General features: G+C 53.1%; 7 non-coding genes across 7 annotated transcripts; 5 read left to right on the forward strand and 2 right to left on the reverse strand.

Annotated features, from left to right (window-relative positions):
* Positions 1 to 1402: 1402 nt before the first annotated feature.
* On the forward strand, positions 1403 to 1476 carry TRNAN-GUU (transfer RNA asparagine (anticodon GUU)). Its single transcript has one exon. It is a non-coding gene; the product is annotated as a tRNA-Asn (tRNA).
* Positions 1477 to 1872: 396 nt separating this feature from the next.
* TRNAG-GCC (transfer RNA glycine (anticodon GCC)) lies at positions 1873 to 1943 on the reverse strand. Its single transcript has one exon. It is a non-coding gene; the product is annotated as a tRNA-Gly (tRNA).
* Positions 1944 to 7215: 5272 nt separating this feature from the next.
* Positions 7216 to 7289, forward strand: TRNAN-AUU (transfer RNA asparagine (anticodon AUU)). The gene has a single exon. It is a non-coding gene; the product is annotated as a tRNA-Asn (tRNA).
* A 4416-nt stretch (positions 7290 to 11705) lies between these two features.
* Positions 11706 to 11779, forward strand: TRNAN-AUU (transfer RNA asparagine (anticodon AUU)). Its single transcript has one exon. It is a non-coding gene; the product is annotated as a tRNA-Asn (tRNA).
* Positions 11780 to 23256: 11477 nt separating this feature from the next.
* On the forward strand, positions 23257 to 23328 carry TRNAW-CCA (transfer RNA tryptophan (anticodon CCA)). Its single transcript has one exon. It is a non-coding gene; the product is annotated as a tRNA-Trp (tRNA).
* Positions 23329 to 23399: 71 nt separating this feature from the next.
* Positions 23400 to 23470, reverse strand: TRNAG-GCC (transfer RNA glycine (anticodon GCC)). Its single transcript has one exon. It is a non-coding gene; the product is annotated as a tRNA-Gly (tRNA).
* Positions 23471 to 25171: 1701 nt separating this feature from the next.
* Positions 25172 to 25245, forward strand: TRNAN-GUU (transfer RNA asparagine (anticodon GUU)). Its single transcript has one exon. It is a non-coding gene; the product is annotated as a tRNA-Asn (tRNA).

A 25245-nucleotide genomic window follows, 5' to 3' on the forward strand; every position in this document is an offset into this window, starting at 1 on the left:
CCACCAGCAATCTTGTTTCACAACATGCCAATGTCACTGGACTTTCCTTCTGGGAAAGCCTAGTCACTGACCTGGCCAGATTCCCTGTCCTCCCCAAAATCCTGGGGAGAAACGGGCAGAGTTCTGCGCCCTGCGCCCTCTTTCGCGTCCCTAACGCGCTCCCAACGCGCCCTACAGCCCTGGTCGGGCTCATACCACTGGGGCCTCTGCCGAGGAAGAGCCCCGGAAGCCTAGGGCCAGGCCTATTGCACAGGCATCTTAGACCAGGCCATTCCGGGATTCCTGTGTTTCACGTCCTGCCCTTCAACACTCCTGGGAGGGCTTTCCCTGAGAACCCTCATGTCTCTGCCCTCCCAGGAGGCTGTGGTTCTATGCAAAAACGGGGGTGCACCACGGGCCGTCCCCTTTCCTCTCTCTCGCCAATATCTTTCACCAAAGCTGAGCCCTGCAGGTAAATGTATCTATCTGGCTGAGGGGCCAGGGAGGGCCTTTGCCTGCAGTCTTACAAGCCAGAGTGCAGAGAAGGCAGCAGCTCTGGGACCGGGACTCTGCTCAAAGACATATCTAACATGCCACAGTGGAGCTGAGATGGGCAAGACACGTGTCTCACAGGCAGGCAGCACAACAAGACAGTGGCAGGAAACTATGCTAACAAGGAAAGAGAAAAGTCACGTGTCTCGTGGCCTTCCCACCATTAGACAGTAGTCTGCGCAAGAAAACATCCAACAGTGACAGGACAACCAAGCAAATGACAAACGCTGTGCTGAATAAAGTCATCTTACATGACATTTCGTACAAAGGCCCAGATCATGGGGATGATCGCGCAGAAGCAGCAAGTATCAGAGCCACCGAACCTGAGGTGAGTTACACGAGGAGAAAGGGCGACATGGGGACAGGGGCTAGGGGCTCAGGGAACAGCTACCACAATGCAACCTCGGGTGTGGGGATGCCACTCATTGCGGGTACTGCCCTGGGATTTCCTTTTAGAAAGAATCGCTGGTTAAAGTGTAGTGCACAAAAAACCCAACTCCTCGATTACACTATTAGATAACATCCTTTAACTGCCCCACCCACCCTGTGTGAGTCTCACCCACTTCCTGCCTGCTCCCTCTAGTCTGAGAGTTGTATCTCCACAAAAAACACACAGTGGGGCTCAATGAGCTGCTCATGTCTGACATGGACACCTAAGCAGTGCTGGATTCACAACCTGAAAGCCTGCAAAGGAAAGTGTGCCCGGCAGAAGATAAGCTGCCTGGCAACTCAGAACCTTCTTCTAAGAGAAGTAAGACATGTCACAATGGAGTCTAAGCCTACCTGTCTTATGCCAGGACCTTAGAGCTGCAGGCAGGAGCACAAAGGTAAAAACATATATTGAGTCCCAACACACTCACTGCGGTGGTTGGTCTCTGTGGCGCAATCGGTTAGCGCGTTCGGCTGTTAACCGAAAGGTTGGTGGTTCAAGCCCACCCAGGGACGTATGCTTTTGCCTACATCAAGTCCTGAATTAAAACACAGCTGTCTGGCTTTGCTCTTAGAGCTCTCGCTTTGCCTGCGTGACACGCTCTATCTCAACATTTCTATCTTCTCTCATCTCTTCACCTCTAGTCATTTCCACCAATAGGACTGGAAACGGGACACCAAGCCTTCTACTTTAACCACAGGCGTACTGAGGGCCAATAAAAGGCACAGAAGCATTTCTTGATCCGGGGCTGAGAACTGCATGCACAGGGACCTTGTGGCGCAACGGTAGCGCGTCTGACTCCAGATCAGAAGGTTGCGTGTTCAAATCACGTCGGGGTCACTCTTTGACATTTTTTTCCCCACCAAGTCTATATCTCTGACTTCTAAAGCAAAGCCAAAAGAAGGGAGCTTTGCATTGGCCGGGAATCGAACCCGGGCCTCCCGCGTGGCAGGCGAGAATTCTACCACTGAACCACCAATGCTTCACTTACATAGGCTGAGCAGAGAGCCCTGCCGTAGACAGTAGTGATGAGGCCCATGCATTCGCATGGGACACCTATGAACAAAGTTTGCATGGCAAGCCTTGGACTGCCAAACGTTCACATGCTGATGGCAGGAATCAGATGCAGGAGACTGAAACTATGAATGTTTCTGCTTTTGCTAAGGACAGTGGTTTGGGGCCAGTGTTGTGCTTGACAGAGCACGACATCAGCCTGCTCTCTGGCTGCTCCCGGGAGAAGTGGCTGACAGAAAGCACCCTCCAGACCACCAGCAATCTTGTGTTTCACAACATGCCACTGTCACTGGACTTTCCTTCTGGGAAAGCCTAGTCACTGACCTGGCCAGATTCCCTGTCCTCCCCAAAATCCTGGGGAGAAACGGGCAGAGTTCTGCACCATGCGCCCTCTTTCGCGTCCCTAACGCGCTCCCAACGCGCCCTACAGCCCTGGTCGGGCACAGCCCTGGTCGGGCTCATACCACTGGGGCCTCTGCCGAGGAAGAGCCCCGGAAGCCTAGGGCCAGGCCTATTGCACAGGCATCTTAGACCAGGCCATTCCGGGATTGCTGTGTTTCACGTCCTGCCCTTCAACACTCCTGGGAGGGCTTTCCCTGAGAACCCTCATGTCTCTGCCCTCCCAGGAGGCTGTGGTTCTATGCAAAATAGGGGGTGCACCACGGGCCGTCCCCTTTCCTCTCTCTCGCCAATATCTTTCACCAAAGCTGAGCCCTGCAGGTAAATGTATCTATCTGGCTGAGGGGCCAGGGAGGGCCTTTGCCTGCAGTCTTACAAGCCAGAGTGCAGAGAAGGCAGCAGCTCTGGGACCGGGACTCTGCTCAAAGACATATCTAACATGCCACAGTGGAGCTGAGATGGGCAAGACACGTGTCTCACAGGCTGGCAGCACACCAAGACAGTGGCAGGAAACTATGCTAACAAGGAAAGAGAAAAGTCACGTGTCTCGTGGCCTTCCCACCATTAGACAGTAGTCTGCGCAAGAAAACATCCAACAGTGACAGGACAACCAAGCAAATGACAAACGCCGTGCTGAATAAAGTCATCTTACATGACATTTCGTACAAAGGCCCAGATCATGGGGATGATCGCGCAGCAGAAGCAGCAAGTATCAGAGCCACCGAACCTGGGGTGAGTTACACGAGGAGAAAGGGCGACATGGGGACAGGGGCTATGGGCTCAGGGAATCAAATCAAATCAAATCATTAACATTTATAAAGCGCGCTACTCACCCGTGCGGGTCTCAAGGCGCTAGGGGGGAAAGGGGGGGTTATCGCTGCTCGAACAGCCAAGTCTTTAGGAGTCTCCGGAAAGCGGAGTGGTCCTGGGTGGTCCTGAGGCTGGTGGGGAGGGAGTTCCAGGTCTTGGCCGCCAGGAAGGAGAAGGATCTCCCACCCGCCGTGGAGCGGCGGGTGCGAGGGACGGCAGCAAGTGCGAGGCCAGCGGAGCGGAGGGGGCGGGTGGGGACGTAGAAGCTGAGGCGTCTGTTGAGGTATTCCGGTCCCTTGTTGTGGAGGGCTTTGTGTGCGTGGGTGAGAAGACGGAAGGTGATCCTTTTGCTGACTGGGAGCCAATGCAGGTGTCTCAGGTGTGCGGAGATGTGGCTGTAGCGGGGTACGTCGAGGATGAGGCGGGCCGAGGCGTTTTGGATGCGTTGCAGGCGGTTTTGGAGTTTGGCGGTGGTCCCGGCGTAGAGGGTGTTGCCGTAGTCCAGGCGACTCGTGACAAGGGCGTGGGTCACGGTTTTTCTGGTGTCGGCGGGGATCCAGCGGAAGATCTTGCGGAGCATGCGGAGAGTGAGGAAGCAGGCGGAGGACACGGCGTTGACTTGCTTGGTCATGGTGAGAAGAGGGTCCAAGATGAAGCCGAGGTTGCGGGCGTGGTCTGCGGGGGTCGGTGCGGTGCCGAGGGCCGTGGGCCACCAGGAGTCGTCCCAGGCGGACGGGGTGTTGCCGAGGATGAGGACTTCCGTTTTTTCAGAGTTCAGCTTTAGGCGGCTGAGCCTCATCCAATCTGCGACGTCCTTCATACCCTCTTGTAGGTTGGTCTTGGCGCTGGCGGGGTCCTTGGTGAGGGAGAGTACAAGCTGGGTGTCGTCGGCGTAGGAGGTGATGATGATGTCGTGCTTGCGTACGATGTAGGCGAGGGGGCTCATGTAGACATTGAAGAGTGTCGGGCTGAGCGATGAGCCTTGAGGTACGCCGCAGATGATCTTGGTGGGTTCTGAGCGAAACGGAGGGAGGTAAACTCTTTGGGAGCGGTTAGCGAGGAAGGAGGCGATCCAGTCCAGGGCCTGGCCTTGGATCCCGGTGGAGCGTAGGCGGGTGATTAGGGTGCGGTGACAGACGGTGTCAAAGGCAGCCGAGAGGTCGAGGAGAATGAGGGCGACTGTTTCACCGTTGTCCATCAGGGTTCTGATGTCGTCTGTGACTGAGATGAGGGCGGTTTCCGTGCTGTGGTTGGTTCGGAATCCGGTTTGTGAAGGGTCGAGCAGGTTGTTGTCTAGGGAACAGCTACCACAATGCAACCTCGGGTGTGGGGATGCCACTCATTGCGGGTACTGCCCTGGGATTTCCTTTTAGAAAGAATCGCTGGTTAAAGTGTAGTGCACAAAAAACCCAACTCCTCGATTACACTATTAGATAACATCCTTTAACTGCCCCACCCACCCTGTGTGAGTCTCACCCACTTCCCGCCTGCTCCCTCTAGTCTGAGAGTTGTATATCCACAAAAAACACACAGTGGGGCTAAATGAGCTGCTCATGTCTGACATGGACACCTAAGCAGTGCTGGATTCACAACCTGAAAGCCTGCAAAGGAAAGTGTGCCCGGCAGAAGATAAGCTGCCTGGCAACTCAGAACCTTCTTCTAAGAGAAGTAAGACATGTCACAATGGAGTCTAAGCCTACCTGTCTTATGCCAGGACCTTAGAGCTGCAGGCAGGAGCACAAAGGTAAAAACATATATTGAGTCCCAACACGCTCACTGCGGTGGTTGGTCTCTGTGGCGCAATCGGTTAGCGTGTTCGGCTGTTAACCGAAAGGTTGGTGGTTTAAGCCCACCCAGGGACGTATGCTTTTGCCTACATCAAGTCCTGAATTAAAACACAGCTGTCTGGCTTTGCTCTTAGAGCTCTCGCTTTGCCTGCGTGACATGCTCTATCTCAACATTTCTATCTTCTCTCATCTCTTCACCTCTAGTCATTTCCACCAATAGGACTGGAAACGGGACACCAAGCCTTCTACTTTAACCACAGGCGTACTGAGGGCCAATAAAAGGCACAGAAGCATTTCTTGATCCGGGGCTGAGAACTGCATGCACAGGGACCTCGTGGCGCAACGGTGGCGCGTCTGACTCCAGATCAGAAGGTTGCGTGTTCAAATCACGGCGTGGTCACTCTTTGACATTTTTTTCCCCACCAAGTCTATATCTCTGACTTCTAAAGCAAAGCCAAAAGAAGGGCGCTTTGCATTGGCCGGAATCGAACCCGGGCCTCCCACGTGGCAGGCGAGAATTCTACCACTGAACCACCAATGCTTCACTTACATAGGCTGAGCAGAGAGCCCTGCCGTAGACAGTAGTGATGAGGCCCATGCATTCGCATGGGACACCTATGAACAAAGTTTGCATGGCAAGCCTTGGACTGCCAAACGTTCACATGCTGATGGCAGGAATCAGATGCAGGAGACTGAAACTATGAATGTTTCTGCTTTTGCTAAGGACAGTGGTTTGGGGCCAGTGTTGTGCTTGACAGAGCACGACATCAGCCTGCTCTCTGGCTGCTCCCGGGAGAAGTGGCTGACAGAAAGCACCCTCCAGACCACCAGCAATCTTGTGTTTCACAACATGCCACTGTCACTGGACTTTCCTTCTGGGAAAGCCTAGTCACTGACCTGGCCAGATTCCCTGTCCTCCCCAAAATCCTGGGGAGAAACGGGCAGAGTTCTGCGCCCTGCGCCCTCTTTCGCGTCCCTAACGCGCTCCCAACGCGCCCTACAGCCCTGGTCGGGCACAGCCCTGGTCGGGCTCATACCACTGGGGCCTCTGCCGAGGAAGAGCCCCGGAAGCCTAGGGCCAGGCCTATTGCACAGGCATCTTAGACCAGGCCATTCCGGGATTGCTGTGTTTCACGTCCTGCCCTTCAACACTCCTGGGAGGGCTTTCCCTGAGAACCCTCATGTCTCTGCCCTCCCAGGAGGCTGTGGTTCTATGCAAAATAGGGGGTGCACCACGGGCCGTCCCCTTTCCTCTCTCTCGCCAATATCTTTCACCAAAGCTGAGCCCTGCAGGTAAATGTATCTATCTGGCTGAGGGGCCAGGGAGGGCCTTTGCCTGCAGTCTTACAAGCCAGAGTGCAGAGAAGGCAGCAGCTCTGGGACCGGGACTCTGCTCAAAGACATATCTAACATGCCACAGTGGAGCTGAGATGGGCAAGACACGTGTCTCACAGGCAGGCAGCACAACAAGACAGTGGCAGGAAACTATGCTAACAAGGAAAGAGAAAAGTCACGTGTCTCGTGGCCTTCCCACCATTAGACAGTAGTCTGCGCAAGAAAACATCCAACAGTGACAGGACAACCAAGCAAATGACAAACGCTGTGCTGAATAAAGTCATCTTACATGACATTTCGTACAAAGGCCCAGATCATGGGGATGATCGCGCAGAAGCAGCAAGTATCAGAGCCACCGAACCTGAGGTGAGTTACACGAGGAGAAAGGGCGACATGGGGACAGGGGCTATGGGCTCAGGGAACAGCTACGACAATGCAACCTCGGGTGTGGGGATGCCACTCATTGCGGGTACTGCCCTGGGATTTCCTTTTAGAAAGAATCGCTGGTTAAAGTGTAGTGCACAAAAAACCCAACTCCTCGATTACACTATTAGATAACATCCTTTAACTGCCCCACCCACCCTGTGTGAGTCTCACCCACTTCCCGCCTGCTCCCTCTAGTCTGAGAGTTGTATCTCCACAAAAAACACACAGTGGGGCTCAATGAGCTGCTCATGTCTGACATGGACACCTAAGCAGTGCTGGATTCACAACCTGAAAGCCTGCAAAGGAAAGTGTGCCCGGCAGAAGATAAGCTGCCTGGCAACTCAGAACCTTCTTCTAAGAGAAGTAAGACATGTCACAATGGAGTCTAAGCCTACCTGTCTTATGCCAGGACCTTAGAGCTGCAGGTAGGAGCACAAAGGTAAAAACATATATTGAGTCCCAACACGCTCACTGCGGTGGTTGGTCTCTGTGGCGCAATCGGTTAGCGCGTTTGGCTATTAACCGAAAGGTTGGTGGTTCAAGCCCACCCAGGGACGTATGCTTTTGCCTACATCAAGTCCTGAATTAAAACACAGCTGTCTGGCTTTGCTCTTAGAGCTCTCGCTTTGCCTGCGTGACATGCTCTATCTCAACATTTCTATCTTCTCTCATCTCTTCACCTCTAGTCATTTCCACCAATAGGACTGGAAACGGGCCACCAAGCCTTCTACTTTAACCACAGGCGTACTGAGGGCCAATAAAAGGCACAGAAGCATTTCTTGATCCGGGGCTGAGAACTGCATGCACAGGGACCTCGTGGCGCAACGGTAGGGTGTCTGACTCCAGATCAGAAGGTTGCGTGTTCAAATCACGTCGGGGTCACTCTTTGACATTTTTTTCCCCACCAAGTCTATATCTCTGACTTCTAAAGCAAAGCCAAAAGAAGGGCGCTTTGCATTGGCCGGGAATCAAACCCGGGCCTCCCGCGTGGCAGGCGAGAATTCTACCACTGAACCACCAATGCTTCACTTACATAGGCTGAGCAGAGAGCCCTGCCGTAGACAGTAGTGATGAGGCCCATGCATTCGCATGGGACACCTATGAACAAAGTTTGCATGGCAAGCCTTGGACTGCCAAACGTTCACATGCTGATGGCAGGAATCAGATGCAGGAGACTGAAACTATGAATGTTTCTGCTTTTGCTAAGGACAGTGGTTTGGGGCCAGTGTTGTGCTTGACAGAGCACGACATCAGCCTGCTCTCTGGCTGCTCCCGGGAGAAGTGGCTGACAGAAAGCACCCTCCAGACCACCAGCAATCTTGTGTTTCACAACATGCCACTGTCACTGGACTTTCCTTCTGGGACAGCCTAGTCACTGACCTGGCCAGATTCCCTGTCCTCCCCAAAATCCTGGGGAGAAACGGGCAGAGTTCTGCGCCCTGCGCCCTCTTTCGCGTCCCTAACGCGCTCCCAACGCGCCCTACAGCCCTGGTCGGGCACAGCCCTGGTCGGGCTCATACCACTGGGGCCTCTGCCGAGGAAGAGCCCCGGAAGCCTAGGGCCAGGCCTATTGCACAGGCATCTTAGACCAGGCCATTCCGGGATTGCTGTGTTTCACGTCCTGCCCTTCAACCCTCCTGGGAGGGCTTTCCCTGAGAACCCTCATGTCTCTCCCCTCCCAGGAGGCTGTGGTTCTATGCAAAATAGGGGGTGCACCACGGGCCGTCCCCTTTCCTCTCTCTCGCCAATATCTTTCACCAAAGCTGAGCCCTGCAGGTAAATGTATCTATCTGGCTGAGGGGCCAGGGAGGGCCTTTGCCTGCAGTCTTACAAGCCAGAGTGCAGAGAAGGCAGCAGCTCTGGGACCGGGACTCTGCTCAAAGACATATCTAACATGCCACAGTGGAGCTGAGATGGGCAAGACACGTGTCTCACAGGCTGGCAGCACACCAAGACAGTGGCAGGAAACTATGCTAACAAGGAAAGAGAAAAGTCACGTGTCTCGTGGCCTTCCCACCATTAGACAGTAGTCTGCGCAAGAAAACATCCAACAGTGACAGGACAACCAAGCAAATGACAAACGCCGTGCTGAATAAAGTCATCTTACATGACATTTCGTACAAAGGCCCAGATCATGGGGATGATCGCGCAGCAGAAGCAGCAAGTATCAGAGCCACCGAACCTGGGGTGAGTTACACGAGGAGAAAGGGCGACATGGGGACAGGGGCTATGGGCTCAGGGAACAGCTACCACAATGCAACCTCGGGTGTGGGGATGCCACTCATTGCGGGTACTGCCCTGGGATTTCCTTTTAGAAAGAATCGCTGGTTAAAGTGTAGTGCACAAAAAACCCAACTCCTCGATTACACTATTAGATAACATCCTTTAACTGCCCCACCCACCCTGTGTGAGTCTCACCCACTTCCCGCCTGCTCCCTCTAGTCTGAGAGTTGTATATCCACAAAAAACACACAGTGGGGCTCAATGAGCTGCTCATGTCTGACATGGACACCTAAGCAGTGCTGGATTCACAACCTGAAAGCCTGCAAAGGAAAGTGTGCCCGGCAGAAGATAAGCTGCCTGGCAACTCAGAACCTTCTTCTAAGAGAAGTAAGACATGTCACAATGGAGTCTAAGCCTACCTGTCTTATGCCAGGACCTTAGAGCTGCAGGCAGGAGCACAAAGGTAAAAACATATATTGAGTCCCAACACGCTCACTGCGGTGGTTGGTCTCTGTGGCGCAATCGGTTAGCGCGTTTGGCTGTTAACCGAAAGGTTGGTGGTTTAAGCCCACCCAGGGATGTATGCTTTTGCCTACATCAAGTCCTGAATTAAAACACAGCTGTCTGGCTTTGCTCTTAGAGCTCTCGCTTTGCCTGCGTGACATGCTCTATCTCAACATTTCTATCTTCTCTCATCTCTTCACCTCTAGTCATTTCCACCAATAGGACTGGAAACGGGACACCAAGCCTTCTACTTTAACCACAGGCGTACTGAGGGCCAATAAAAGGCACAGAAGCATTTCTTGATCCGGGGCTGAGAACTGCATGCACAGGGACCTCGTGGCGCAACGGTGGCGCGTCTGACTCCAGATCAGAAGGTTGCGTGTTCAAATCACGGCGTGGTCACTCTTTGACATTTTTTTCCCCACCAAGTCTATATCTCTGACTTCTAAAGCAAAGCCAAAAGAAGGGCGCTTTGCATTGGCCGGAATCGAACCCGGGCCTCCCACGTGGCAGGCGAGAATTCTACCACTGAACCACCAATGCTTCACTTACATAGGCTGAGCAGAGAGCCCTGCCGTAGACAGTAGTGATGAGGCCCATGCATTCGCATGGGACACCTATGAACAAAGTTTGCATGGCAAGCCTTGGACTGCCAAACGTTCACATGCTGATGGCAGGAATCAGATGCAGGAGACTGAAACTATGAATGTTTCTGCTTTTGCTAAGGACAGTGGTTTGGGGCCAGTGTTGTGCTTGACAGAGCACGACATCAGCCTGCTCTCTGGCTGCTCCCGGGAGAAGTGGCTGACAGAAAGCACCCTCCAGACCACCAGCAATCTTGTGTTTCACAACATGCCACTGTCACTGGACTTTCCTTCTGGGAAAGCCTAGTCACTGACCTGGCCAGATTCCCTGTCCTCCCCAAAATCCTGGGGAGAAACGGGCAGAGTTCTGCGCCCTGCGCCCTCTTTCGCGTCCCTAACGCGCTCCCAACGCGCCCTACAGCCCTGGTCGGGCACAGCCCTGGTCGGGCTCATACCACTGGGGCCTCTGCCGAGGAAGAGCCCCGGAAGCCTAGGGCCAGGCCTATTGCACAGGCATCTTAGACCAGGCCATTCCGGGATTGCTGTGTTTCACGTCCTGCCCTTCAACACTCCTGGGAGGGCTTTCCCTGAGAACCCTCATGTCTCTGCCCTCCCAGGAGGCTGTGGTTCTATGCAAAATAGGGGGTGCACCACGGGCCGTCCCCTTTCCTCTCTCTCGCCAATATCTTTCACCAAAGCTGAGCCCTGCAGGTAAATGTATCTATCTGGCTGAGGGGCCAGGGAGGGCCTTTGCCTGCAGTCTTACAAGCCAGAGTGCAGAGAAGGCAGCAGCTCTGGGACCGGGACTCTGCTCAAAGACATATCTAACATGCCACAGTGGAGCTGAGATGGGCAAGACACGTGTCTCACAGGCAGGCAGCACAACAAGACAGTGGCAGGAAACTATGCTAACAAGGAAAGAGAAAAGTCACGTGTCTCGTGGCCTTCCCACCATTAGACAGTAGTCTGCGCAAGAAAACATCCAACAGTGACAGGACAACCAAGCAAATGACAAACGCTGTGCTGAATAAAGTCATCTTACATGACATTTCGTACAAAGGCCCAGATCATGGGGATGATCGCGCAGAAGCAGCAAGTATCAGAGCCACCGAACCTGAGGTGAGTTACACGAGGAGAAAGGGCGACATGGGGACAGGGGCTATGGGCTCAGGGAACAGCTACGACAATGCAACCTCGGGTGTGGGGATGCCACTCATTGCGGGTACTGCCCTGGGATTTCCTTTTAGAAAGAATCGCTGGTTAAAGTGTAGTGCACAAAAAACCCAACTCCTCGATTACACTATTAGATAACATCCTTTAACTGCCCCACCCACCCTGTGTGAGTCTCACCCACTTCCCGCCTGCTCCCTCTAGTCTGAGAGTTGTATCTCCACAAAAAACACACAGTGGGGCTCAATGAGCTGCTCATGTCTGACATGGACACCTAAGCAGTGCTGGATTCACAACCTGAAAGCCTGCAAAGGAAAGTGTGCCCGGCAGAAGATAAGCTGCCTGGCAACTCAGAACCTTCTTCTAAGAGAAGTAAGACATGTCACAATGGAGTCTAAGCCTACCTGTCTTATGCCAGGACCTTAGAGCTGCAGGTAGGAGCACAAAGGTAAAAACATATATTGAGTCCCAACACGCTCACTGCGGTGGTTGGTCTCTGTGGCGCAATCGGTTAGCGCGTTTGGCTATTAACCGAAAGGTTGGTGGTTCAAGCCCACCCAGGGACGTATGCTTTTGCCTACATCAAGTCCTGAATTAAAACACAGCTGTCTGGCTTTGCTCTTAGAGCTCTCGCTTTGCCTGCGTGACATGCTCTATCTCAACATTTCTATCTTCTCTCATCTCTTCACCTCTAGTCATTTCCACCAATAGGACTGGAAACGGGCCACCAAGCCTTCTACTTTAACCACAGGCGTACTGAGGGCCAATAAAAGGCACAGAAGCATTTCTTGATCCGGGGCTGAGAACTGCATGCACAGGGACCTCGTGGCGCAACGGTAGGGTGTCTGACTCCAGATCAGAAGGTTGCGTGTTCAAATCACGTCGGGGTCACTCTTTGACATTTTTTTCCCCACCAAGTCTATATCTCTGACTTCTAAAGCAAAGCCAAAAGAAGGGCGCTTTGCATTGGCCGGGAATCAAACCCGGGCCTCCCGCGTGGCAGGCGAGAATTCTACCACTGAACCACCAATGCTTCACTTACATAGGCTGAGCAGAGAGCCCTGCCGTAGACAGTAGTGATGAGGCCCATGCATTCGCATGGGACACCTATGAACAAAGTTTGCATGGCAAGCCTTGTACTGCCAAACGTTCACATGCTGATGGCAGGAATCAGATGCAGGAGACTGAAACTATGAATGTTTCTGCTTTTGCTAAGGACAGTGGTTTGGGGCCAGTGTTGTGCTTGACAGAGCACGACATCAGCCTGCTCTCTGGCTGCTCCCGGGAGAAGTGGCTGACAGAAAGCACCCTCCAGACCACCAGCAATCTTGTGTTTCACAACATGCCACTGTCACTGGACTTTCCTTCTGGGACAGCCTAGTCACTGACCTGGCCAGATTCCCTGTCCTCCCCAAAATCCTGGGGAGAAACGGGCAGAGTTCTGCGCCCTGCGCCCTCTTTCGCGTCCCTAACGCGCTCCCAACGCGCCCTACAGCCCTGGTCGGGCACAGCCCTGGTCGGGCTCATACCACTGGGGCCTCTGCCGAGGAAGAGCCCCGGAAGCCTAGGGCCAGGCCTATTGCACAGGCATCTTAGACCAGGCCATTCCGGGATTGCTGTGTTTCACGTCCTGCCCTTCAACACTCCTGGGAGGGCTTTCCCTGAGAACCCTCATGTCTCTCCCCTCCCAGGAGGCTGTGGTTCTATGCAAAATAGGGGGTGCACCACGGGCCGTCCCCTTTCCTCTCTCTCGCCAATATCTTTCACCAAAGCTGAGCCCTGCAGGTAAATGTATCTATCTGGCTGAGGGGCCAGGGAGGGCCTTTGCCTGCAGTCTTACAAGCCAGAGTGCAGAGAAGGCAGCAGCTCTGGGACCGGGACTCTGCTCAAAGACATATCTAACATGCCACAGTGGAGCTGAGATGGGCAAGACACGTGTCTCACAGGCTGGCAGCACACCAAGACAGTGGCAGGAAACTATGCTAACAAGGAAAGAGAAAAGTCACGTGTCTCGTGGCCTTCCCACCATTAGACAGTAGTCTGCGCAAGAAAACATCCAACAGTGACAGGACAACCAAGCAAATGACAAACGCCGTGCTGAATAAAGTCATCTTACATGACATTTCGTACAAAGGCCCAGATCATGGGGATGATCGCGCAGCAGAAGCAGCAAGTATCAGAGCCACCGAACCTGGGGTGAGTTACACGAGGAGAAAGGGCGACATGGGGACAGGGGCTATGGGCTCAGGGAACAGCTACCACAATGCAACCTCGGGTGTGGGGATGCCACTCATTGCGGGTACTGCCCTGGGATTTCCTTTTAGAAAGAATCGCTGGTTAAAGTGTAGTGCACAAAAAACCCAACTCCTCGATTACACTATTAGATAACATCCTTTAACTGCCCCACCCACCCTGTGTGAGTCTCACCCACTTCCCGCCTGCTCCCTCTAGTCTGAGAGTTGTATATCCACAAAAAACACACAGTGGGGCTCAATGAGCTGCTCATGTCTGACATGGACACCTAAGCAGTGCTGGATTCACAACCTGAAAGCCTGCAAAGGAAAGTGTGCCCGGCAGAAGATAAGCTGCCTGGCAACTCAGAACCTTCTTCTAAGAGAAGTAAGACATGTCACAATGGAGTCTAAGCCTACCTGTCTTATGCCAGGACCTTAGAGCTGCAGGCAGGAGCACAAAGGTAAAAACATATATTGAGTCCCAACACGCTCACTGCGGTGGTTGGTCTCTGTGGCGCAATCGGTTAGCGCGTTCGGCTGTTAACCGAAAGGTTGGTGGTTTAAGCCCACCCAGGGACGTATGCTTTTGCCTACATCAAGTCCTGAATTAAAACACAGCTGTCTGGCTTTGCTCTTAGAGCTCTCGCTTTGCCTGCGTGACATGCTCTATCTCAACATTTCTATCTTCTCTCATCTCTTCACCTCTAGTCATTTCCACCAATAGGACTGGAAACGGGACACCAAGCCTTCTACTTTAACCACAGGCGTACTGAGGGCCAATAAAAGGCACAGAAGCATTTCTTGATCCGGGGCTGAGAACTGCATGCACAGGGACCTCGTTGCGCAACGGTGGCGCATCTGACTCCAGATCAGAAGGTTGCGTGTTCAAATCACGGCGTGGTCACTCTTTGACATTTTTTTCCCCACCAAGTCTATATCTCTGACTTCTAAAGCAAAGCCAAAAGAAGGGCGCTTTGCATTGGCCGGAATCGAACACGGGCCTCCCACGTGGCAGGCGAGAATTCTACCACTGAACCACCAATGCTTCACTTACATAGGCTGAGCAGAGAGCCCTGCCGTAGACAGTAGTGATGAGGCCCATGCATTCGCATGGGACACCTATGAACAAAGTTTGCATGGCAAGCCTTGGACTGCCAAACGTTCACATGCTGATGGCAGGAATCAGATGCAGGAGACTGAAACTATGAATGTTTCTGCTTTTGCTAAGGACAGTGGTTTGGGGCCAGTGTTGTGCTTGACAGAGCACGACATCAGCCTGCTCTCTGGCTGCTCCCGGGAGAAGTGGCTGACAGAAAGCACCCTCCAGACCACCAGCAATCTTGTGTTTCACAACATGCCACTGTCACTGGACTTTCCTTCTGGGAAAGCCTAGTCACTGACCTGGCCAGATTCCCTGTCCTCCCCAAAATCCTGGGGAGAAACGGGCAGAGTTCTGCGCCCTGCGCCCTCTTTCGCGTCCCTAACGCGCTCCCAACGCGCCCTACAGCCCTGGTCGGGCACAGCCCTGGTCGGGCTCATACCACTGGGGCCTCTGCCGAGGAAGAGCCCCGGAAGCCTAGGGCCAGGCCTATTGCACAGGCATCTTAGACCAGGCCATTCCGGGATTGCTGTGTTTCACGTCCTGCCCTTCAACACTCCTGGGAGGGCTTTCCCTGAGAACCCTCATGTCTCTGCCCTCCCAGGAGGCTGTGGTTCTATGCAAAATAGGGGGTGCACCACAGGCCGTCCCCTTTCCTCTCTCTCGCCAATATCTTTCACCAAAGCTGAGCCCTGCAGGTAAATGTATCTATCTGGCTGAGGGGCCAGGGAGGGCCTTTGCCTGCAGTCTTACAAGCCAGAGTGCAGAGAAGGCAGCAGCTCTGGGACCGGGACTCTGCTCAAAGACATATCTAACATGCCACAGTGGAGCTGAGATGGGCAAGACACGTGTCTCACAGGCAGGCAGCACAACAAGACAGTGGCAGGAAACTATGCTAACAAGGAAAGAGAAAAGTCACGTGTCTCGTGGCCTTCCCACCATTAGACAGTAGTCTGCGCAAGAAAACATCCAACAGTGACAGGACAACCAAGCAAATGACAAACGCTGTGCTGAATAAAGTCATCTTACATGACATTTCGTACAAAGGCCCAGATCATGGGGATGATCGCGCAGAAGCAGCAAGTATCAGAGCCACCGAACCTGAGGTGAGTTACACGAGGAGAAAGGGCGACATGGGGACAGGGGCTATGGGCTCAGGGAACAGCTACCACAATGCCACCTCGGGTGTGGGGATGCCACTCATTGCGGGTACTGCCCTGGGATTTCCTTTTAGAAAGAATCGCTGGTTAAAGTGTAGTGCACAAAAAACCCAACTCCTCGATTACACTATTAGATAACATCCTTTAACTGCCCCACCCACCCTGTGTGAGTCTCACCCACTTCCCGCCTGCTCCCTCTAGTCTGAGAGTTGTATCTCCACAAAAAACACACAGTGGGGCTCAATGAGCTGCTCATGTCTGACATGGACACCTAAGCAGTGCTGGATTCACAACCTGAAAGCCTGCAAAGGAAAGTGTGCCCGGCAGAAGATAAGCTGCCTGGCAACTCAGAACCTTCTTCTAAGAGAAGTAAGACATGTCACAATGGAGTCTAAGCCTACCTGTCTTATGCCAGGACCTTAGAGCTGCAGGTAGGAGCACAAAGGTAAAAACATATATTGAGTCCCAACACGCTCACTGCGGTGGTTGGTCTCTGTGGCGCAATCGGTTAGCGCGTTTGGCTGTTAACCGAAAGGTTGGTGGTTCAAGCCCACCCAGGGACGTATGCTTTTGCCTACATCAAGTCCTGAATTAAAACACAGCTGTCTGGCTTTGCTCTTAGAGCTCTCGCTTTGCCTGCGTGACATGCTCTATCTCAACATTTCTATCTTCTCTCATCTCTTCACCTCTAGTCATTTCCACCAATAGGACTGGAAACGGGCCACCAAGCCTTCTACTTTAACCACAGGCGTACTGAGGGCCAATAAAAGGCACAGAAGCATTTCTTGATCCGGGGCTGAGAACTGCATGCACAGGGACCTCGTGGCGCAACGGTAGGGTGTCTGACTCCAGATCAGAAGGTTGCGTGTTCAAATCACGTCGGGGTCACTCTTTGACATTTTTTTCCCCACCAAGTCTATATCTCTGACTTCTAAAGCAAAGCCAAAAGAAGGGCGCTTTGCATTGGCCGGGAATCAAACCCGGGCCTCCCGCGTGGCAGGCGAGAATTCTACCACTGAACCACCAATGCTTCACTTACATAGGCTGAGCAGAGAGCCCTGCCGTAGACAGTAGTGATGAGGCCCATGCATTCGCATGGGACACCTATGAACAAAGTTTGCATGGCAAGCCTTGGACTGCCAAACGTTCACATGCTGATGGCAGGAATCAGATGCAGGAGACTGAAACTATGAATGTTTCTGCTTTTGCTAAGGACAGTGGTTTGGGGCCAGTGTTGTGCTTGACAGAGCACGACATCAGCCTGCTCTCTGGCTGCTCCCGGGAGAAGTGGCTGACAGAAAGCACCCTCCAGACCACCAGCAATCTTGTGTTTCACAACATGCCACTGTCACTGGACTTTCCTTCTGGGACAGCCTAGTCACTGACCTGGCCAGATTCCCTGTCCTCCCCAAAATCCTGGGGAGAAACGGGCAGAGTTCTGCGCCCTGCGCCCTCTTTCGCGTCCCTAACGCGCTCCCAACGCGCCCTACAGCCCTGGTCGGGCACAGCCCTGGTCGGGCTCATACCACTGGGGCCTCTGCCGAGGAAGAGCCCCGGAAGCCTAGGGCCAGGCCTATTGCACAGGCATCTTAGACCAGGCCATTCCGGGATTGCTGTGTTTCACGTCCTGCCCTTCAACACTCCTGGGAGGGCTTTCCCTGAGAACCCTCATGTCTCTGCCCTCCCAGGAGGCTGTGGTTCTATGCAAAATAGGGGGTGCACCACGGGCCGTCCCCTTTCCTCTCTCTCGCCAATATCTTTCACCAAAGCTGAGCCCTGCAGGTAAATGTATCTATCTGGCTGAGGGGCCAGGGAGGGCCTTTGCCTGCAGTCTTACAAGCCAGAGTGCAGAGAAGGCAGCAGCTCTGGGACCGGGACTCTGCTCAAAGACATATCTAACATGCCACAGTGGAGCTGAGATGGGCAAGACACGTGTCTCACAGGCTGGCAGCACACCAAGACAGTGGCAGGAAACTATGCTAACAAGGAAAGAGAAAAGTCACGTGTCTCGTGGCCTTCCCACCATTAGACAGTAGTCTGCGCAAGAAAACATCCAACAGTGACAGGACAACCAAGCAAATGACAAACGCCGTGCTGAATAAAGTCATCTTACATGACATTTCGTACAAAGGCCCAGATCATGGGGATGATCGCGCAGCAGAAGCAGCAAGTATCAGAGCCACCGAACCTGGGGTGAGTTACACGAGGAGAAAGGGCGACATGGGGACAGGGGCTATGGGCTCAGGGAACAGCTACCACAATGCAACCTCGGGTGTGGGGATGCCACTCATTGCGGGTACTGCCCTGGGATTTCCTTTTAGAAAGAATCGCTGGTTAAAGTGTAGTGCACAAAAAACCCAACTCCTCGATTACACTATTAGATAACATCCTTTAACTGCCCCACCCACCCTGTGTGAGTCTCACCCACTTCCCGCCTGCTCCCTCTAGTCTGAGAGTTGTATATCCACAAAAAACACACAGTGGGGCTCAATGAGCTGCTCATGTCTGACATGGACACCTAAGCAGTGCTGGATTCACAACCTGAAAGCCTGCAAAGGAAAGTGTGCCCGGCAGAAGATAAGCTGCCTGGCAACTCAGAACCTTCTTCTAAGAGAAGTAAGACATGTCACAATGGAGTCTAAGCCTACCTGTCTTATGCCAGGACCTTAGAGCTGCAGGCAGGAGCACAAAGGTAAAAACATATATTGAGTCCCAACACGCTCACTGCGGTGGTTGGTCTCTGTGGCGCAATCGGTTAGCGCGTTCGGCTGTTAACCGAAAGGTTGGTGGTTTAAGCCCACCCAGGGACGTATGCTTTTGCCTACATCAAGTCCTGAATTAAAACACAGCTGTCTGGCTTTGCTCTTAGAGCTCTCGCTTTGCCTGCGTGACATGCTCTATCTCAACATTTCTATCTTCTCTCATCTCTTCACCTCTAGTCATTTCCACCAATAGGACTGGAAACGGGCCACCAAGCCTTCTACTTTAACCACAGGCGTACTGAGGGCCAATAAAAGGCACAGAAGCATTTCTTGATCCGGGGCTGAGAACTGCATGCACAGGGACCTCGTGGCGCAACGGTGGCGCGTCTGACTCCAGATCAGAAGGTTGCGTGTTCAAATCACGGCGTGGTCACTCTTTGACATTTTTTTCCCCACCAAGTCTATATCTCTGACTTCTAAAGCAAAGCCAAAAGAAGGGCGCTTTGCATTGGCCGGAATCGAACCCGGGCCTCCCACGTGGCAGGCGAGAATTCTACCACTGAACCACCAATGCTTCACTTACATAGGCTGAGCAGAGAGCCCTGCCGTAGACAGTAGTGATGAGGCCCATGCATTCGCATGGGACACCTATGAACAAAGTTTGCATGGCAAGCCTTGGACTGCCAAACGTTCACATGCTGATGGCAGGAATCAGATGCAGGAGACTGAAACTATGAATGTTTCTGCTTTTGCTAAGGACAGTGGTTTGGGGCCAGTGTTGTGCTTGACAGAGCACGACATCAGCCTGCTCTCTGGCTGCTCCCGGGAGAAGTGGCTGACAGAAAGCACCCTCCAGACCACCAGCAATCTTGTGTTTCACAACATGCCACTGTCACTGGACTTTCCTTCTGGGAAAGCCTAGTCACTGACCTGGCCAGATTCCCTGTCCTCCCCAAAATCCTGGGGAGAAACGGGCAGAGTTCTGCGCCCTGCGCCCTCTTTCGCGTCCCTAACGCGCTCCCAACGCGCCCTACAGCCCTGGTCGGGCACAGCCCTGGTCGGGCTCATACCACTGGGGCCTCTGCCGAGGAAGAGCCCCGGAAGCCTAGGGCCAGGCCTATTGCACAGGCATCTTAGACCAGGCCATTCCGGGATTGCTGTGTTTCACGTCCTGCCCTTCAACACTCCTGGGAGGGCTTTCCCTGAGAACCCTCATGTCTCTGCCCTCCCAGGAGGCTGTGGTTCTATGCAAAATAGGGGGTGCACCACGGGCCGTCCCCTTTCCTCTCTCTCGCCAATATCTTTCACCAAAGCTGAGCCCTGCAGGTAAATGTATCTATCTGGCTGAGGGGCCAGGGAGGGCCTTTGCCTGCAGTCTTACAAGCCAGAGTGCAGAGAAGGCAGCAGCTCTGGGACCGGGACTCTGCTCAAAGACATATCTAACATGCCACAGTGGAGCTGAGATGGGCAAGACACGTGTCTCACAGGCAGGCAGCACAACAAGACAGTGGCAGGAAACTATGCTAACAAGGAAAGAGAAAAGTCACGTGTCTCGTGGCCTTCCCACCATTAGACAGTAGTCTGCGCAAGAAAACATCCAACAGTGACAGGACAACCAAGCAAATGACAAACGCTGTGCTGAATAAAGTCATCTTACATGACATTTCGTACAAAGGCCCAGATCATGGGGATGATCGCGCAGAAGCAGCAAGTATCAGAGCCACCGAACCTGAGGTGAGTTACACGAGGAGAAAGGGCGACATGGGGACAGGGGCTATGGGCTCAGGGAACAGCTACCACAATGCAACCTCGGGTGTGGGGATGCCACTCATTGCGGGTACTGCCCTGGGATTTCCTTTTAGAAAGAATCGCTGGTTAAAGTGTAGTGCACAAAAAACCCAACTCCTCGATTACACTATTAGATAACATCCTTTAACTGCCCCACCCACCCTGTGTGAGTCTCACCCACTTCCCGCCTGCTCCCTCTAGTCTGAGAGTTGTATATCCACAAAAAACACACAGTGGGGCTCAATGAGCTGCTCATGTCTGACATGGACACCTAAGCAGTGCTGGATTCACAACCTGAAAGCCTGCAAAGGAAAGTGTGCCCGGCAGAAGATAAGCTGCCTGGCAACTCAGAACCTTCTTCTAAGAGAAGTAAGACATGTCACAATGGAGTCTAAGCCTACCTGTCTTATGCCAGGACCTTAGAGCTGCAGGTAGGAGCACAAAGGTAAAAACATATATTGAGTCCCAACACGCTCACTGCGGTGGTTGGTCTCTGTGGCGCAATCGGTTAGCGCGTTTGGCTGTTAACCGAAAGGTTGGTGGTTCAAGCCCACCCAGGGACGTATGCTTTTGCCTACATCAAGTCCTGAATTAAAACACAGCTGTCTGGCTTTGCTCTTAGAGCTCTCGCTTTGCCTGCGTGACATGCTCTATCTCAACATTTCTATCTTCTCTCATCTCTTCACCTCTAGTCATTTCCACCAATAGGACTGGAAACGGGCCACCAAGCCTTCTACTTTAACCACAGGCGTACTGAGGGCCAATAAAAGGCACAGAAGCATTTCTTGATCCGGGGCTGAGAACTGCATGCACAGGGACCTCGTGGCGCAACGGTAGGGTGTCTGACTCCAGATCAGAAGGTTGCGTGTTCAAATCACGTCGGGGTCACTCTTTGACATTTTTTTCCCCACCAAGTCTATATCTCTGACTTCTAAAGCAAAGCCAAAAGAAGGGCGCTTTGCATTGGCCGGGAATCAAACCCGGGCCTCCCGCGTGGCAGTCGAGAATTCTACCACTGAACCACCAATGCTTCACTTACATAGGCTGAGCAGAGAGCCCTGCCGTAGACAGTAGTGATGAGGCCCATGCATTCGCATGGGACACCTATGAACAAAGTTTGCATGGCAAGCCTTGGACTGCCAAACGTTCACATGCTGATGGCAGGAATCAGATGCAGGAGACTGAAACTATGAATGTTTCTGCTTTTGCTAAGGACAGTGGTTTGGGGCCAGTGTTGTGCTTGACAGAGCACGACATCAGCCTGCTCTCTGGCTGCTCCCGGGAGAAGTGGCTGACAGAAAGCACCCTCCAGACCACCAGCAATCTTGTGTTTCACAACATGCCACTGTCACTGGACTTTCCTTCTGGGACAGCCTAGTCACTGACCTGGCCAGATTCCCTGTCCTCCCCAAAATCCTGGGGAGAAACGGGCAGAGTTCTGCGCCCTACGCCCTCTTTCGCGTCCCTAACGCGCTCCCAACGCGCCCTACAGCCCTGGTCGGGCACAGCCCTGGTCGGGCTCATACCACTGGGGCCTCTGCCGAGGAAGAGCCCCGGAAGCCTAGGGCCAGGCCTATTGCACAGGCATCTTAGACCAGGCCATTCCGGGATTGCTGTGTTTCACGTCCTGCCCTTCAACACTCCTGGGAGGGCTTTCCCTGAGAACCCTCATGTCTCTCCCCTCCCAGGAGGCTGTGGTTCTATGCAAAATAGGGGGTGCACCACGGGCCGTCCCCTTTCCTCTCTCTCGCCAATATCTTTCACCAAAGCTGAGCCCTGCAGGTAAATGTATCTATCTGGCTGAGGGGCCAGGGAGGGCCTTTGCCTGCAGTCTTACAAGCCAGAGTGCAGAGAAGGCAGCAGCTCTGGGACCGGGACTCTGCTCAAAGACATATCTAACATGCCACAGTGGAGCTGAGATGGGCAAGACACGTGTCTCACAGGCAGGCAGCACAACAAGACAGTGGCAGGAAACTATGCTAACAAGGAAAGAGAAAAGTCACGTGTCTCGTGGCCTTCCCACCATTAGACAGTAGTCTGCGCAAGAAAACATCCAACAGTGACAGGACAACCAAGCAAATGACAAACGCTGTGCTGAATAAAGTCATCTTACATGACATTTCGTACAAAGGCCCAGATCATGGGGATGATCGCGCAGAAGCAGCAAGTATCAGAGCCACCGAACCTGAGGTGAGTTACACGAGGAGAAAGGGCGACATGGGGACAGGGGCTATGGGCTCAGGGAACAGCTACCACAATGCAACCTCGGGTGTGGGGATGCCACTCATTGCGGGTACTGCCCTGGGATTTCCTTTTAGAAAGAATCGCTGGTTAAAGTGTAGTGCACAAAAAACCCAACTCCTCGATTACACTATTAGATAACATCCTTTAACTGCCCCACCCACCCTGTGTGAGTCTCACCCACTTCCCGCCTGCTCCCTCTAGTCTGAGAGTTGTATCTCCACAAAAAACACACAGTGGGGCTCAATGAGCTGCTCATGTCTGACATGGACACCTAAGCAGTGCTGGATTCACAACCTGAAAGCCTGCAAAGGAAAGTGTGCCCGGCAGAAGATAAGCTGCCTGGCAACTCAGAACCTTCTTCTAAGAGAAGTAAGACATGTCACAATGGAGTCTAAGCCTACCTGTCTTATGCCAGGACCTTAGAGCTGCAGGTAGGAGCACAAAGGTAAAAACATATATTGAGTCCCAACACGCTCACTGCGGTGGTTGGTCTCTGTGGCGCAATCGGTTAGCGCGTTTGGCTGTTAACCGAAAGGTTGGTGGTTCAAGCCCACCCAGGGACGTATGCTTTTGCCTACATCAAGTCCTGAATTAAAACACAGCTGTCTGGCTTTGCTCTTAGAGCTCTCGCTTTGCCTGCGTGACATGTTCTATCTCAACATTTCTATCTTCTCTCATCTCTTCACCTCTAGTCATTTCCACCAATAGGACTGGAAACGGGACACCAAGCCTTCTACTTTAACCACAGGCGTACTGAGGGCCAATAAAAGGCACAGAAGCATTTCTTGATCCGGGGCTGAGAACTGCATGCACAGGGACCTCGTGGCGCAACGGTAGCGCGTCTGACTCCAGATCAGAAGGTTGCGTGTTCAAATCACGTCGGGGTCACTCTTTGACATTTTTTTCCCCACCAAGTCTATATCTCTGACTTCTAAAGCAAAGCCAAAAGAAGGGCGCTTTGCATTGGCCGGGAATCGAACCCGGGCCTCCCGCGTGGCAGGCGAGAATTCTACCACTGAACCACCAATGCTTCACTTACATAGGCTGAGCAGAGAGCCCTGCCGTAGACAGTAGTGATGAGGCCCATGCATTCGCATGGGACTCCTATGAACAAAGTTTGCATGGCAAGCCTTGGACTGCCAAACGTTCACATGCTGATGGCAGGAATCAGATGCAGGAGACTGAAACTATGAATGTTTCTGCTTTTGCTAAGGACAGTGGTTTGGGGCCAGTGTTGTGCTTGACAGAGCACGACATCAGCCTGCTCTCTGGCTGCTCCCGGGAGAAGTGGCTGACAGAAAGCACCCTCCAGACCACCAGCAATCTTGTTTCACAACATGCCACTGTCACTGGACTTTCCTTCTGGGAAAGCCTAGTCACTGACCTGGCCAGATTCCCTGTCCTCCCCAAAATCCTGGGGAGAAACGGGCAGAGTTCTGCGCCCTGCGCCCTCTTTCGCGTCCCTAACGCGCTCCCAACGCGCCCTACAGCCCTGGTCGGGCACAGCCCTGGTCGGGCTCATACCACTGGGGCCTCTGCCGAGGAAGAGCCCCGGAAGCCTAGGGCCAGGCCTATTGCACAGGCATCTTAGACCAGGCCATTCCGGGATTGCTGTGTTTCATGTCCTGCCCTTCAACACTCCTGGGAGGGCTTTCCCTGAGAACCCTCATGTCTCTGCCCTCCCAGGAGGCTGTGGTTCTATGCAAAATAGGGGGTGCACCACAGGCCGTCCCCTTTCCTCTCTCTCGCCAATATCTTTCACCAAAGCTGAGCCCTGCAGGTAAATGTATCTATCTGGCTGAGGGGCCAGGGAGGGCCTTTGCCTGCAGTCTTACAAGCCAGAGTGCAGAGAAGGCAGCAGCTCTGGGACCGGGACTCTGCTCAAAGACATATCTAACATGCCACAGTGGAGCTGAGATGGGCAAGACACGTGTCTCACAGGCAGGCAGCACAACAAGACAGTGGCAGGAAACTATGCTAACAAGGAAAGAGAAAAGTCACGTGTCTCGTGGCCTTCCCACCATTAGACAGTAGTCTGCGCAAGAAAACATCCAACAGTGACAGGACAACCAAGCAAATGACAAACGCTGTGCTGAATAAAGTCATCTTACATGACATTTCGTACAAAGGCCCAGATCATGGGGATGATCGCGCAGAAGCAGCAAGTATCAGAGCCACCGAACCTGAGGTGAGTTACACGAGGAGAAAGGGCGACATGGGGACAGGGGCTAGGGGCTCAGGGAACAGCTACCACAATGCAACCTCGGGTGTGGGGATGCCACTCATTGCGGGTACTGCCCTGGGATTTCCTTTTAGAAAGAATCGCTGGTTAAAGTGTAGTGCACAAAAAACCCAACTCCTCGATTACACTATTAGATAACATCCTTTAACTGCCCCACCCACCCTGTGTGAGTCTCACCCACTTCCTGCCTGCTCCCTCTAGTCTGAGAGTTTTATCTCCACAAAAAACACACAGTGGGGCTCAATGAGCTGCTCATGTCTGACATGGACACCTAAGCAGTGCTGGATTCACAACCTGAAAGCCTGCAAAGGAAAGTGTGCCCGGCAGAAGATAAGCTGCCTGGCAACTCAGAACCTTCTTCTAAGAGAAGTAAGACATGTCACAATGGAGTCTAAGCCTACCTGTCTTATGCCAGGACCTTAGAGCTGCAGGCAGGAGCACAAAGGTAAAAACATATATTGAGTCCCAACACACTCACTGCGGTGGTTGGTCTCTGTGGCGCAATCGGTTAGCGCGTTCGGCTGTTAACCGAAAGGTTGGTGGTTCAAGCCCACCCAGGGACG

The sequence above is a fragment of the Pleurodeles waltl genome, chromosome 4_1, assembly GCF_031143425.1.
Source record: "Pleurodeles waltl isolate 20211129_DDA chromosome 4_1, aPleWal1.hap1.20221129, whole genome shotgun sequence".
Taxonomy (NCBI): domain Eukaryota; kingdom Metazoa; phylum Chordata; class Amphibia; order Caudata; family Salamandridae; genus Pleurodeles; species Pleurodeles waltl.